Genomic DNA, 16,907 nt, shown 5'->3' on the forward strand with positions numbered 1-16,907 from the left:
TTATTTACTTGAGATAGCGTGAGAGCAAGAGAGCGCATGAGGGGGGCAGTGGGGCAAAGGGAGGAGAAGCAGGCTCCCCACTCAGTGAGGAGGAGGGGCTCGATCTCAGGAGCCCAGGATCATGACCTGAGCCAAAGGAGATGCTTAACCAACTAAGCCTCCCCTGGTATTTCCTTTCTGGTGTAACCTTTCCATGTTGGTTTTCCCAGGTCACCATGTCCCTAACTTCAGTCGCCCATTTGACCTAAGGCAGTACCCAGAAAATTATCCAGTGTCATCAGAGAAAGCAAACCTGATTTTAAGACTCCTATTTGCTGACAGACTACTAGTATCATTGTTTGTCTTAGTGATTTTAAATACTATGGCTTCTTGGCAAGCATCCTTCTTTCTCCATTTGTCATAAAATAACGATAGGCGTGCGTGTGTGCACCTGCGTGTGTAAGGGAGTGGACTTTTTCTAGAGGGAAGAGTATCAGCTGTCTGAAGGTCCAGTAATGGCCAGAGGTGTGAGAGACTAGGGATATTGCCTAGAAAGGGATGACTGTGTTCTTGAAACTGTTATATTTATTTTAACACAAGTGATAATATACTGTTAATGTCATTTTTGTGGTTGGCTCAGTTGTCTGAGTCTATAGTTCTGTTTGAATGGGGAAATTATGTAACAAAAAAAGGAAATCTATCAATCACACATTGGGAGTAAGGGCACCATTTAAAGCATCTGCCAATAAAACTTAGGAGATGTGTTCAAAAGCTACCCTTTGACCATCGTCTTTCAAATGTACAAACCTAAAGAGGGTACATGGAAACATTCCTGTCTATTGGTATCACTGGGTGAAGGGTTTGCACTGAAGATATATCTTACAGTGAACCCGTCCTCCTACCACGTATCAAACCTAAAATCAGAAGAATCATGACGTCCATTCTTAATTATTTCACAACTGTTGGGAATTACATCTATGTATCCATATGGTTACATACCTACATGGCATTATACCTCTATCCATCTGTCTGTCCGTCCATCCATCCATCCTCCCTCCCTCCCTTCCATCCATCCATCTGTCCATCCATCCATCCATTCATCCCTTCATCCTCCCATCCTCTCTTCAAGGAATACTTCCCTGAAAACGTATTAGAGTTCTGTGACTGTGTTTAGTTGCCCATCAGAGACTTTGTGTTATGTTCTATAAGTGGCTCTAGTATTTTTTTGACTTAATTAATCTTGTGCCTACAATAACAATAATCAAAGAACTTTAAATAATTCCTCCCATGACTGAGTGCTATTGCTTTTCTTTGAAAGCTATACATTTTAATGTTTTTCTTGGCATTTAACACATTATCCTTATTCGAAAAGTTTTGCCAAGATAATTGATAGATATTTGTTCTATGATACGTGGACCAAATGATGTAATACTTCCTAATCATCTTAAAACTGGGCCTGTGATCCTACCTAGAAATAGAATTTCAGACCTATTTTGACATTCCATCTGTTACACCAGGGTCTCACAGATTTTTCTGGAGGGACTTTCCTAGGAGAAAGTGGGTGGCGGTCATGTCTTTAGTTCCCAGTTGTGACTGTGATACTGTTGACTTTCGTGCTGCTGTCAGCCTTGATCCACCTACCAGAGAAAGCCCACAAAATCAAGCAAATTAGCTCCATATGGGAATGGATATACAGAATTATTCAAGCCAATAGATGCTAGAATATGTATTTTTTAAATATTTTATTTGTTTATTAGAGAGAGAGAGTACAACTAGGGGGAGCAGCAGGGAGAGGGAGAAGCAGGCTCCCGCTGAGCAGAGAGCACAATGTGGGGCTCCATCCCAGGACCCTGGGGTCATGACTGAGCTGAAGAGAGACGTTCAACTGACTGAGCCACCGAGATGCCCCAAAAATATCTATTTTAATGAAGAATTCATAAGGGGCACCTGGGTGGCTTAGTTGGTTAAGTGTCCAGTTTGATTTCATCTCAGGTCATGATCTCAGGGTCATGGGATTGAGCCCCACGTTTGGCTCTGCACTCAGCAAGGAGTCTGCTTGTTCCTCTCCCGCTGGCCCTCGCCAACTGGAGCATTCTCTCTCTCTCTCTCTCAAATAAATAAAATCTTAAAAAAAAAATTTTTTTTTTGTTCATATTCACAGAGCCTGGTTTTACCATCACTGTGTGTCACCATCAAAACCTTCAGAAAGATGCTGGTGAACTGGACAGATGCATGGGGGGTTGAGCCTGTGCACACACACCCTTCTGTGTGCCTTAAATGTGTGTGCTCACAGGTGAAGGTTAGAACAGCCATCCACACCCCACACCGATAGCGTGATTTCTAGAAAAGTGAGCACACTATAGCAACCTCGGCAGTGATATCTCTTGCCTTCTGGAGATGAACCCGGCCCACTGGCCTGCTGCTCTGTGCTCATTTCGTATTATTCGTGCATCGGACCGTGGTCAAAATGTTGCTGTGTGAATTGCTCTCAGACGAGGTGTACTTTCCAAAAGGCAGGTGACGTGAGGTATTTCTCTGTGACTCCTCATCCCCCAAGTATACTGTAGTTCAATCCGGGGCTAGGACTAAGTAGAAGCCTTATGTATTTCTCTTGGTACGGTTTCCCAAAGGATCACATGGCAGTTTTGACATCTTTTATATTTCATTGCATCTGGCACTTATTTTTCTAGTAGAAAGACAAGAGCATGAGTAGAATCTGAGACGGGCACAATTTGCCTTGAGTGGTACATGGCGGTAGCTCTTAGCTACCCTGAGAGTCGGGGGGTTTCCTGGGTGCATAAGGGGGAGGAAACGTCAGAGAGATGTGTGCAAACAGATGCAAGTACCTTTCAGAGAAGATGCTGTCCAAATACCCAGTGGCACTAGTTGATTTGTGACTGTGTGTCCCAGCCTCTGTTGTCTTTCCTATGCTCAATCCTCCTCCTCCCACTTGAGATGGATCCCAGCAGTGGGTCCCCTGGAGGAACACAGGTGCACGGGCCCATGGCATGCCTGAGGACCCTGAATCCTGAAATGACTCAGGTGTCTCTCTCCGCAATCCCTTTTGACAGTGAGAGAGGAAGGAGATAGAATAGCACCATAGTTATGCCAGCGAGCTCTGTAATCGGACATGCCAAGATTCAAATCTGAGAGCCAGCGTTTTGAGGCTAAGTGATCTTGGACAAATAGTTAAACTTAGTAAGTTTATGTTGTCTTCCTTGCAAAAGTGAGTACATGTATTTCTTCATAGAGTGGTAGGCAGGATTAAATTAGGCAATGTGTTCAATATAGTGCCTGGGAACTTAGTAAATGCTTGTAAAAGAGTATCAGTAGTATCAGTAGATAGTTATTTAAGAGACCATTTGGGGTGCTAGAAATGTCATATTGGTATTTAGTTGAATTAAGAGCTCTCTGCATATTATAAGACTATGAATAATTATAATTTCCGTAGGGCTTTAGAGGATCATGATAAATGAGTTTTGTCCATTGTTTTAATTTTAAAAAATCTATGAATATAATACCTACATAAATATTTGCTGTATGGAATAAGGTAATCCTGAGAAAGTATGGTGTTTATACCCTAAAATATATGTTTATTGTATATAAGATGGGTGATAAGTGTGATAGGAAAAGAAGTATGCAAATATGATATAAAGAAGATGTGGAACTCATTTTTTGCAATATCAAGGCAAATGGGAATATTATTAATCTCTTTAATTAGTCTGCCAGAAATAATTTATTGCCCTGTATTCAAATATCAGACTCTTGAACTTTGTATAAGTGCAGTATTCCAAAATATAAAATAAATGACCTTTCACTTTCTCTTACTCTTTGCCCGTAATGGGAAACTCAACATTTCTGTTACCATAAAGTTTGTGCATAGACGGCTGTTGCAAGACCCTGAGAAATAGCCTCATTCTTTATTGTCGTGCTAAAGAAACAATGACCCCCAAACCTGCTAGCCACGTTTGTATCCTTAGATTCATTCTTCAGTCCAGATATTCTAGATTCTAGATATTTGAGACTCAAATATTACAGGAGAAATTAATTAGGACCCCAATAACCCTTACAGGATATAAACGGACCTCAATTAAAATTCAAGCTAAGAATTAACTTCAAATATAACACCCATCAATTTTGTACCCTTACCTTGAACTACAGTTGATGATTTACCAGATAATCACTTCATTCCAATTACTTCTTTTTGTTTTGAACAAGTATTCAATGCCCCAGAAGTAAATGAAAGCTCTTGAGGACTGTATTTTTTTTTTCATGGTCATTGGTGTTAATTTTAGTATTACTTTGAATTACTGGCTTCTTGTCTTTAATTTTACACTTTCTCTGGGCAGTGGTTCATCTCAGCCCTGCCTATGATGTATGCCAAACAAGGGAGTGTTTGCGTATCCGAGAACCTAGCTCTCCATGTGGTTGCAGTAGGGAAGGGGTTTCATGGTAACTTGATCTGATGAGCAGACTTCTCCAGATCAGAGATTTAGTGGCCTGCTATCTTGGGAAATGGCTATCCTTGCTTATACCCTAATCATTCACAATTTCCTTTTATTCATTTTTTTTTTTTCCAACTCAGGAGAAACATAGTGTCACAGGGCATTCACGTTTACTTGGCATGTGAATTGATGGTTTCCATTAGAATTCACTGACTAGACATGTTTAAAACAAAAGTGATTTGGATCAGAGAGAAATCATTAGGGCTGGCAGTGATCTAGGGATGCCTCACACATTGCTAGTAAAACAGTACACTCACTTTGGAGCGCAGTTTGGCAGTTTCTTAGAAAGGTAAATATTTTGTATACATCTCAGGAATCCTATTTCTAGGAATCTACCTGCATAAAGGAAGAAAGGTTTTCTTGCACCAAGACTTTAATGCAAACGTTAATGTAGCATTATTCTTAATAATCAAAAATGGCAGGGACTCCTGGGTGGCTCAGTGGGTTAGGCCTCTGCCTTCAGCTCGGGTCGTGGTCTCAGGGTCCTGGGATCGAGCCCCACATCGGGCTCTCTGCACAGCAGGGAGCCTGCTTCCCCCTCTCTCTCTGCCTGCTTCTCTGCCTACTTGTGATCTCTCTCTCTCTCTCTTGAATAAATCAATAAAATCTTTAAAAAAAAATGGCAAACAGTCCAAATGTCCTGTTGAGTTGTTCAACAAATGTGGTATATTTATACGGTGGAAAACCATTCACTCAAAAGGAACAAGGTACTGATAAGGGCTGCAATATGAATGAACCTCGAAAACATGCCAAGGTCAAGGAATCAGATGCAAAAGACCACATATTTAGATACAGAAGTATGTTGGAGCTGGGCCAACAGATTGGATATAGGTGGGAACAGAAAAGATTATGGGAAAATTTCTCACATTTGGCCCAAAGAAGAAGGTAGATGTTGAACCTGTGTAATGACACGGAGAAGACTGAAGGGTAGAAGTTTAGAGGTGCACCTGGGGGCTAGAAGTTTGAGACCCTGGACAGGACTCTAGGTAAGAAGTCATGTATGAAGGTGGATTTCAGAGTCTCAAACTTTGAGAAGGGGTCAGGGCTGGAAAGGTAAAGATCTTTAAAGCCGTGACTTGATGAATTGATACAGAAGTACATATATGGAGAGGAAAACTGAACCCAGAACCTTGGGACCAAGCAGCCTATAGAGGTCACAGGAGCAGAATAAACCAACAGAGGAGAGTAAGGGGTGGCTAATGAAACAAAGCCAGGAGTATGGAGACTAAAACAGAAAAGGCATCCTAATGGCATAGACCAGAATGAAGAGAACTATAGAAAGAACCTACTACTGCTACATTTATTTTAACTGATACATGTCTTATTTAATTATTTCTTACTGGTAAATATAGTCTACTAATTAAGCTTTGCATTTTGACTTCTTTTCATTTAATGGAAACATTTTTTTTTCTCTGCATCTATAATGATGCTATCAAGTCTCATCTTCAGGAAATTAATTAAATAGTGAGACAGGCTGGGGATGAGTCCATTTTCAGACAAATACCTCCTGTTTTTGAAATAAATTATCATAGCCAACAATTATTACTCCGAATATTTAAAAATTCCAAGCAGCTGTATTCAAAATTTCTCACCCGTCTAAAGCTTTTCAACAAATTATTTGTTCCTTATTTACATAATATATTCGAGCAAATGTATGAGTATGCCAATGAAGCAATTCCTGTAGAGAGGGCCAAGAGGAGGTGAGAGTCATAAATGGATTGTGAAGTCTTTCATGGAAACAAATTTTAGTCTGAATGTTCATTAAGTTTTGTTTTTTTGTTTTTTAACCTTAAACTTTGTCTGAAAAGTGAAAACCATTGGAATCTTTATCTTTCCAGTGCATGTGCTTTCAATTAGCTACTGTCTAAACGGGTAATCCAACTGTTGTCATGGGTCAAAAAGCCAGTAAACACACCTACTCAGAAAGAAGCAACATGGTCTTTCTCTTTGTTCCAGTCCTTGTCCTCTGGGTCTGGTATAAATTGCCTGGAGCTTTCTCCTGAGTCCTCAAAGTTGAGTAAAGTCTCCATGGACCAAGGAGGAGCTGCTGGTGTCCTGTCCATCCCTTACCCCTCTATTTGGTGCCTCAAGTGCTAGTTACTCAGTTTCCCCCTGAATGGATGAAGACACTACATTATGAAGATGTTCCATTCTTCCCAGTGTTAACCCTTTGAGCTGCTAGCAGTAACTGAACAGGGAATAACCATTAACTTACTATGATGAAGCGAGATTAATGATGACACACATTATGACACAAATCGGCAAATTCTGCTTACTGGTCTCCGTGGAAGAACATAAAAGCGCTAGTGCTAAGGCATGGGTTGAAAGCAGAAAGCGGTCACCACTGAAAATAAGGAAAAACAAATCACGTGCCAGAATGGATATCTTTCTGCATCCTAAGTGTTTTCCCAGAAACCCATTCCCCAAGAAGCTGACTCTGAAATATAAACTGTTTTGGCATATTCCATTTCCTGGCCACATTTAAAACTGGCCTTATGGCTCCTTGGGGAAATGTCTCGTTCTTGGTCTGGGGCAGGAAATAGAAGATGAGCCTAGAGGATCTAGGAATGACAGAAAACAGGGAATTGCTAAAGAAAAAAGAAAAAAAAAGCACAATAACATGAGGCACTCCAAAAGGACACCGGAGTCAACCTGAAAGGGCTCCCAGTGGTCAAAGCTGGAACATTAGGAGCAACAAAATAATAATGACAGAATGTTATTATAACAGAAATAAGTATCTGATCAATATTGATAGAAGTAAATAGGTAAATGAATAAATACAGGAGAAGGGCTGACAAATAATTTTCCTCTTCCGGGGGGGGGGGGGCGGAATGTGTCCCCACCACGTGGTATGACCAGCTTCCCTTCTGCTGAGTGTGCGTTGTATTTAATCACTAGCTTGCACAGAATAAAATAGGGGGAGAGAGAGAATTTGTAGCGAAGCAGTCTGGCATTGATCAAGATTAACATCCTCATTGGAAAGTCGTGTTGATGTCAGCAGTGTCTGCCTGTGATTGTGATTAGGGTCAATTACATCTGCAAATATAGGAACACATTTCTGTGTCTTTCTAGATACACTGTAGTATCTTTTTTTTTTTTTTTTTTTTTAACTGTAGCTCCTTCGGTTCCATGAGGTCTGTTGAGTCATACGGCTAAAGACGTAGGCTGCATGTGTCTCAGCCTGCATCAGGTTCAGCAAATAGTTTTGTCCTCAGGACCACACTCAAAACTAAAAGTCTTGCATGTAACCCAGTAAGTGGGTGGGAGCATTACCCTCATGCCCAGAGTACACAAAGCATGTGTGCTGCTTTCTTTGTGATAAAAGATGCCATGTGCTCTGGTGGTCCTTTATTTTTCAGGGGATGTGTGGGCGATGTCCTGAATCTTTGTAGACTTTCTTTCCCACTATCAGGGCATCTAGAGTATTTGTCGCTTCTTGCTCAAGAGATTAGTAGGATGTCAGGGGTGCCTGGGTGGCTCAGTGGGTTAAGCCTCTGCCTTCAGCTCAGGTCCTGGGATCAAGCCCCCGCATCAGGCTCTCTCCTCAGCAGGGAGCCTGCTTCCCTCCCTCTCTCTGCCTGCCTACTTGTGATCTCTGTCAAATAAATAAATTTTTTTTAAAAAGAGATTAGTAGGATGTCATAAATAGAATGGACCAAAATACGTTCTGCGGAATATCCAATGTGGCAAGATACCTTAAGACACCATTGTGATGGAAAGTGGGAGAATTCACTCTCTCAGAAGCAGCTTCTATGGGCTGAGGGCATGCCGTTCCCAGAGAAGGTGATCATACACATGAGGCCTGAGTGGCCAAACCCTAGAACACTGGGGACCTGGCAAGCATCACTTATACTCATAATGATTACCATGAGCAAAAGGAAAATAACAAATGCACATACACACATATGCATATAAGCAAGAAAAAAAATGAATCACCCATGAATTAAAATAGAGCAGATATTTTAGGCAAATGACTGACAGTTAATTTGTATAATACCAAAAATAGAGAAGCCATTTACTTGTGATTCAATGAGCCATGCTAAATTTCATGAGTTTCATTTATGTTTACACTGGTAGAACGTGGATTGCATATGACATCATTTTAAGCCAGTAACTAGAATAAAAATCAGAGACAGAATATAAATTAAAGCTTAAAAAAAGTTCAGTGTTCTCATTGGAAATATATGTATTTTTTTAATTTTTTAAAAGATTTTATTTATTTATTTGACACAGAGAGAGAGATTGCAAGTAGGCAGAGAGGCAGACAGAGAGAGAGAGGGGAAAGCAGGCTCCCCACTGAGCAGAGAGCCCAACTCGGGGCTCGATCCCAGGACCCTAAAGATCATGACCCGAGCCGGAGGCAGAGGCTTAACCCACTGAGCCACCCAGGCGCCCCTATTCTTTTAATTTTTAAAATCCTGCAAAGATAAGCTTATATGGTCATGTTTTAAAGGGGTTAATACCCAGATCAAAAACCTTTCTCAAGTTTTTCTCAAATACAACTCAGAACCGTCTTTATAACTTACACAGGTGTCTCGATGACAGCATTACTAGAAGGCTCACTGACATTCCATGTAATTGAGCAGAACAGCTCAGTTCTCTGGATATTCTAAACATTCATAACATTGAAGAAGGGGATGGCATAACAAGGTGACAGTTGACATGTGCAAGTCTTGCTCATAGGATGAGAATATGGGTCTGAATAATTTTAGGATGAAAGACAATTTTTACCATTTGCTGGCCATTTGGATGAGCCTCCCTAGGTGGGACATAGGAGCTCCCTTGGAACAGCTGGAACTAAGTCCATGATTGCAGAGGACATGGCAAAGCTTTGTGTGTGAGCTGTACCATCAGAGGTGCTTTTGCCTATGACCTGTTGGCAGTAAGAACTGTGAAAATTCAAGGAAAGGCCTTCAGAGGCCTCGTGTATTTCTGTCTGTCCTTTTGTGTGTTGGCCTATGCTGTGAGAGGAGCAAGCCTGAGTTATCATTAGCCAAGAAGGATGCAGGACATGGGGAGTAGAGCTGCTCCAGCTCTTGCAGCCAGAAGCAGAGCTGCTCAGCCAAGCTCACCCCAACCCAGCTGACTTGAAGATCCATGAGAGCAAATGCTTACCTCCATACACCTCTGACCATTGGCGGCCATTTTTCATGACCAAGTCAGCTGATTGAGCACATGCCCGTGCCCCACCCTGGTCTCTCTTCATATTTCCTTCGTCTCCTTCCACAGCTTTCAAGCCTGCGCTTCTTAGGTTACACCACCCCTGGAAGTACAGCTATCCCAGGCCGTATGACCTCTACCGTCCTTCCTGACAGCACAAGCCTTGGGCCTAACTCTGGTAGAAGCTACATCTGGAAGCTTCCTCAGGAATCAGCCACAGGAATCAGAGTGAGGAACTGAACTAATTCTCCCATTAATCAGATGCTACAGATGAATCTTCCTGCCTGTTATCTGTGTAGGGATTGGAAAGTGGATGAAATTCAGTGGGTACCCGCTGCGTGCATCTCATTTAATCCTTATAATGAATGCTTCCGTGGGTGTTGTCATTCTTAGAGGAGACTGGAAACTCAAAGAGTTTGTTACTTGCTCAAGGTCACCCATCCAGGAACTGGCTGTATGTAGACCCAGGACTATCTGGCGCCAAAACCCATTCTTTCTCCACTGCCCCAGTGCATCTAAACTCCACAGTGATGTTGTAGTTATTCTGATTTACTAAAATCTCTAATATTTATGTAAGTGTCCTAACAGTGAGATAGACAGAACAGGAGATACTAACCTTCACTTTTTTTTTTTCCCTAAAATGATGTAAGTAATTTATCCCAATACCTGATTACTAATGATTAGCTACCATGAAGGGCTAGCGAAGCTTTCTTCGGTATGATCACAAATATTGCTAATATGATTGTAAATAAGATACATGAAAAGGAAGTGGTATTCCCAAGCCAATTACTTTGGCTAGCACTGCGTAAGACATAGATCCTTAACAATGGGATAAATGCATTCTGTGATGATTTACCCTCAGAATTTCTCTTTGGAAGGAGCTATTTTTGTTTATAAAATATTTAACATGCCCTCTGGGATGGAAGAAGAGAAGCTGGGGGCCTGGATGGGAATAGAACTCCTAAGAGTGCAACCAGGACTGATGTATTGTCCATGGAAATGCCACATAAACTGGTGGTGGATGCTGATACGGCCCCAGGCATGCCCAGGAAACCAGCTATGCACCCCGTGGGTTAACCCACCTAATCCTCAGATACCCTGTGCGTTAGTTTTACTTTGACCAGCCCACTTTCCCAAATCGGACAACTAGCCACAGAGTGGCTAAATGACTTACGCAGTTGTACAAGCTAGAGGCAGGGGGATCAGGAATGAGAACCCAGGGGTTTTCTTTCACCAACTGTTACCTTAGGAACCCTTCTTTGATGTGTTCCTCCTGAATGGGATTTTCTGCAAAACAAAATTGTAAATAAGAAGATGCAAAATAAAAGGTGGGAGTCGGAATGGAAATGAAATCCCAACCAGGGAAAATAGTGAAGGCCTGAGTCAGATCCAAAGTCACTTAAGAAACACACAAGAGGTTGATTGGATTCAAGTGGAAAATGAACTAAAAGTCAATGGTTGATTAAAAAAAAAAAATTGGGGGGCGCCTGGGTGGCTCAGTGGGTTAAGCCGCTGCCTTCGGCTCGGGTCATGATCTCAGGGTCCTGGGATCGAGTCCCACATCGGGCTCTCTGCTCAGCAAGAAGCCTGCTTCCCTCTCTCTCTCTCTGCCTGCCTCTCCATCTACTTGTGATCTCTCTCTGTCAAATAAGTAAATAAAATCTTTAAAAAAAAAAAAAATTGGGTATCTTTGTCTCTCTGAACATGACATAGACTCAAAACCTTAGTAAAATCTACCAGATGCACAGTTTCTTCTTTTAAAGAGTGTCAGGTTTGTTGGTGAAGACCGTGACTATGAAGATGTTGAATTTCCTTATAGACGACATAGCCCATGTAAATAGCTACTCCCTCAATGCTGTAAGATGCCTATAAAACAATCTGAAATTAATGTGCATCAAGATTTAAAAAAAGGAAATCAAGTTTAGGCATCTTGAATGCAAAGTATATGAAATGAATGAAACATTTTTCAGGATTGTCTTTCATCTCACTGGTAATAGGTTATGAGTTGAAATTATTTTCTTCTATGAAACACAGGCATGTCTTAGGAAATGGTTATACTCTATATTCTCACCGAGGAAGAGTGGGATCCTTCTTCAAGGGAGTAAGTAGAATTTGGAGGAAAGAGGGGGAAAAAAGATTAATTAGCATGCAACTCCTACAACAAGTGTCATTGGTAACAGGATGAGCAAGACATGACAGAAGGTCATTCCTCAAGAATCTGTTGTATGTTCTCCACCCTACCTCCTCCACTTCTCAAGGAAGAATTTCTAGGTGAAGATCTGGAGTGGCAAAGGTCATCAGTTATCCTCTCCTGAAAGTTTAGGAAGGACAAAAGTAATTGTACATTGGGGGTGACACAAAGCTTTCCCCAGAGGGAGAGACTTGTCTTCTGTGTCACCGCAACGTTCATAGTGCTTTACTAGGAAAGGGACTTCAATTAATTGCCATGGATGAAAGAGGGAAGAACACAGCTACACTTGGTCTAGTGTGTTCTTTTCTGACTACTAAATCACCAAAGTGGGAGGAATGTCCACCAAGTGTCATATCATCCTTTTTTTTTAATTCTAAGGACAAGATAGATAAACTATTATGCCCAGAGTAAAATTTCTAATTTCTGCTTCTTAAAATTGCAGTTCCCCAAATTCTGCTGGTGTTGATCCAAGTTGTGTTCTGTCATTAAGTCAGCAAATGAATTGAAATCAGGACAGAAAGTCCATATGGTGACTTTACCGATCTGACTTTATTTTTTTTTTTTAAGATTTTATTTATTTATTTGACAGACAGAGATCACAAGTAGGCAGAGAGGCAGGCAGAGAGAGAGAGAGAGAGGAAAGCAGGCTCACCGCTGAGCAGAGAGCCCGATGCGGGACTTGAGCCCAGGACCCTGAGATCATGACCCGAGCCGAAGGCAGTGGCTTAAACCACTGAGCCACCCAGGCGCCCCCCGATTTGACTTTATTACAAGAATTAGGCAACTGACTATGATCCATGACTGGGATCCCATATACAAAATAAGCACTATTGGGGGGCACCTGGGTGGCTCAGTCAGTTAAGCATCTGTCTTTGGCTCCAGTCATGATCCCAGGATCCTGGGATGGAGCCCTCATCAGGCTCCCTGTTAGGTGGGGAGCCTGCTTCTCCGTCTCCTACTGCTCCCCTGCTTGTGTTCTCTCGCTCTGTCAAATAGATACAATCTTAAAAAAAAGAAATAAAAGAAAATAAGCACTGTGTGCAAAAACTTCTACATAATTCTATAAATATAGATCCACTTTCAAGTTTATTTAATCTATTCCAAATAGAATCAAAAGATGTATGTTTGAATTCCAGTTTTGTTTTTTGTAGGCCATGTTATAAAAACCCATTTTTAAAAACTGACCATATAAATACTGGGTTTGTTTTTATACAAAGGTATAAATACCTTTCTATACAAAGGTATAGAACAGCTGAAACTCTCCTATATTGTGGGTTGGAAGCAAAACGATACAGCCCCTTTGCAAAAGAATTTGGCATATGAGCCAGCGATGCCATGCTTAGACATTTACCCAAGAAAAAAAGAAGACCTACGTCCCCATAGAAACCTTACATGAATGTTGATTGTAGCTTCATTTGTCATTATCCGGAAGCCGGAAATAACCCAGAAGTCATCTGGGGGATGAATGGAAAAATTATAGTACATCTGCACCGGAGAATACTACTCCGCAGTATATGGGAATGAGTTCTTGATACACAGTAACAGCTTTCGGGGCGTCTCGGAGGCATTCTGTTCTCAGAGCCAGTCTGAACAGCCCCATACTGTAGGCCTGCACTTAGTAGCATTCGGGGAAAGGGGAAGTTACAGGGACAAGAATCAGACCAGTGTCAGCCAGGGGTTGGGAAGTGGGGAACTGGTCATCAATAACCCTCTAATACTGTCAAATACAGTATTTCTTGCTGGTGGTGGTTTTACATGACTAGATGAATTTGTCAAAATTCATAGAACTCTGCATAAAAATGTGTGAATTTTATTCTATGTAAATAGACCTCGTACCACAATACACTAAATGGAATTCCTCGGTGCTTACAACCTTCGATATATATATATTTTTTCCAAATTGAGAGATAAAAGCACTTTGAGCTTCCGTGTCTCCAGCAGATTACCTAGTGGTAACCCCATGGGATTGTCACTGACAAAATGTTTCCTGAACAGTAAATTATCTGTAGTCTCTGTTACCTGGGGAGGCTTGAGGTCAGATTGCCGTTCCTCTCCCATAGGATATCCATCACTTGGCCTTGGCAATTAGTGGTAAAACACATGCTCGGGGCTAAATTCCAGGTTTCATTTTGTGAGTCGGGAAAGACACTCCCTCCTCCCCCTCTTTTCTTCTTCTCCATCTTAGGCAGTCAAAAAAAAAAAAAAAGTTTAACAATAACCTGGAGACCTTTAATCTTAATTCATGTAAAAGTGGAAAATGTCTCCTTCAGATTGAACGTATACATGTAACATTTTAAAGTCAGTGATGGATGATTGACAACCATCTACTGGTCCTGTGTCTGCTTGGATACCCTCGGGACTCCCCTCTGATGGGGACACTGTCCCCTTTCTGCACTTTAGGGAAGGACTTTCCCTCTTCTCCTCACTCGCAAGGATGTGGTTTGCATAGAGATGGGCCAGAGAAGGGACCAGATGTTGTAGCCCTGGGGTTTTCCTAATTAGAACTGAGGTGAGGAGGCTCTTTCCAAAGAGGGGGAGTGTGTTCCTGGAGCTGCTGGAGACAGAGCCTCCCATCTCTTGGGACAAGCAAGGAGGAGAGCAGTCAGCAGCCTGCGGATAGAAATGGGGGTCCCGGGTTCCTGAACATCGAGTTCTGCCCTTGTTCTCTTTCACTTGTCACGGTTGAGGCTCCCGTTGGGTATTAGTCCCATGTCCTCTCTTCAGGACGGTTGTGTTTTATCATGAGCTAGTTTCGAAATGAGTTTTTGTTTTGTTCTGTAACCAAATGAGCCCTGACTAATAGCCCATAGATCCATGGTAATGAACGCTGATATGAGCCATAGAGTCATGAACTTCTGTATTGAAAGTTAAGGTAATTCATGAAATTCCTTATCGTTAATTTTAATGAAGAAACTGAAGCCTATTCAGTGAAGTAATTAACCCATTATCACCTGATGTAAATGGCATAACCAGGAATTAAATTTATGGCTTCCACTTTTCTCTGCTTCCTCCAATGCACACAAGAAGAAACACGTATATCCTATCTGAGCCTCTTATGACTCAGCAGCAGGTGATGATCCCCATCTGTGCACAGTCTCTCGTCCCTTGTGGCCAATAAAGTTGTTTCTTTTTTAATTAAGAGAATTGGGGGAAAAAAAGTTGTACACAATCTGGCTACTTGCTACCTCTGGGATCTCTGTTTTACTGACCCTCCTCAAACACACTTCACCCTGCTACCTTGTCACCTCCCTGGTTTATTTAGCATGGCATATTTCCCCCCTCTATTTGCTTTAAACTTTTTTTTATGTGTTTTTATATTTAAAGAGGGCTTCTGGGAGATGACATATAGTTGGGGCCTGGTTTTTTGATCTACTCAGAGAAACCTCTGTCTTCTAATAGGTCTCTTCAGACCATTGATGTTCAATGGGTTCTTGATAATGATCTAGTGGTCACTGAGGTCGTTGTATGATTACCTACCACGGTCATTGGTGTTTTCTGCTTGTTGACCTTGTTCTTCCTGTTGTGTCTTCCATTCCCTTCCTGCCTTTTGTGGTTTTTAACTGGGCATTTTATCTGATTCCATTTTCTTTCCTTTCTTAGTACATCAGTTATACCTTTTTTTAAAATAGCTTTTTCAGTGGTGTTCCTAGAGTTCACAACATGGGCCTACAACTAATCCAATTCCATTTTCAAATAACATGGCACCAATGCATGGGTAATGTGAGTGTCTTTGTAGTTGCCCCACAGTCTGTAGTGTGTGTGTGTGTGTTTTCTCCAGTCTTTCTCTTTGCTTTTTGGTTTTCCAGCCTTTTTTTCTCTCTACTTTTCAGTTCTGGAAGCTTCTACTGAGATGTCCGTAAGCTTAGAGCTTCTTTCCTCCGCTGTGTCCAGTCTACTGTAAGGCCAAATCAAAGGCCTTCTCCATCTCTGTTATAGTATTTTTTATATCTAGCATTTCCTTATGGTTCATTCTTAGAATTTCCATCTCTCTGCTTGCACTGTCTGTTCTTACATGTGTTGTCAGCTTTATCTACTCTGAGTCCTTAGCATATATATTGAAGTTGTTTTATTTTTTTTTTAAAGATTTTATTTATTTGACAGAGATCTCAAGTGGGCAGAGGCAGGCAGAGAGAAAGCCAGGGAAACAGGCTTCCTGCTGAGCAGAGAGCCTGACGTGGGGCTCAATCCCAGGACCCTGGCATCATGACCCGAGCTGAAGGCAGAGGCTTTAACCCACTGAGCCACCCAGGCACCCCTTGAAGTTGTTTTAAATTCCCTGTATGGTCATCCCATCATCCTTAGCACATCCAGTCCTCGTGCTAGCTCTGTGTCTTCAAATTGTGGGGTTTTGTTTTGTTTTGTTTTGTTTTTGCCTTTTGATGTGCCTTGTGATTTTTTTCTTGCTAGCCTGACATGGTGTACAGGGTAAAAGGAACTGCTGTAGATAGACCTTTGGTAATGTAGCCAAGAGCTATGGGGGAAGGAGAAATGTCCCATATCCTGTGATGGGTCCAAGTCTCTGAGTGTGTCTGTGTCTGTGGACTTCACCAGTGTTGGTCTGTTACTTCTTTCCACTCTGGTGGGACTGGAGGGCTACAGTGAGCTGCCGTTGGGTATTTCCCTTTCACTGGTCAGTGAGGCTCTGAGAATATACCTCATCAGGTTAGCTTCTGGGTAAGAAGTTTCTCCTAAAGACAGGCCTTGTTAAGAACAGAGTTCTCGGATGTATTTTAAAATGGTTCCTCTCCCCTTCCCTCTGATGGAAACAGGAAGAGATTTTTTCCTGATATTCATTGTGGGCATCTGGTTGAGCTTCTGGAGATAAATCTCACAATATTATGGGTGTGCTTTAATGACTGAACCGCCCCCCCACCAGAGTTTTTGTCTCTGACTTTTCCACACTGAGCACCCAGCAACTAAACAATCACAGATTGGCCCTATTTCAGGTCCCCATGGTGGTATACAAGTCTCTGCTTGGGAAGACACTGTGACTCTGTTGTTTGCTGGACTGTTTCTCTGGTCTTTAGAGGCAGTGGTTTGCCCTGTATCCTCGCCTCTCTTAGGGATCCAAG

Source organism: Lutra lutra, chromosome 17 (genome assembly GCF_902655055.1).
Source record: "Lutra lutra chromosome 17, mLutLut1.2, whole genome shotgun sequence".
Lineage (NCBI taxonomy): Eukaryota > Metazoa > Chordata > Mammalia > Carnivora > Mustelidae > Lutra > Lutra lutra.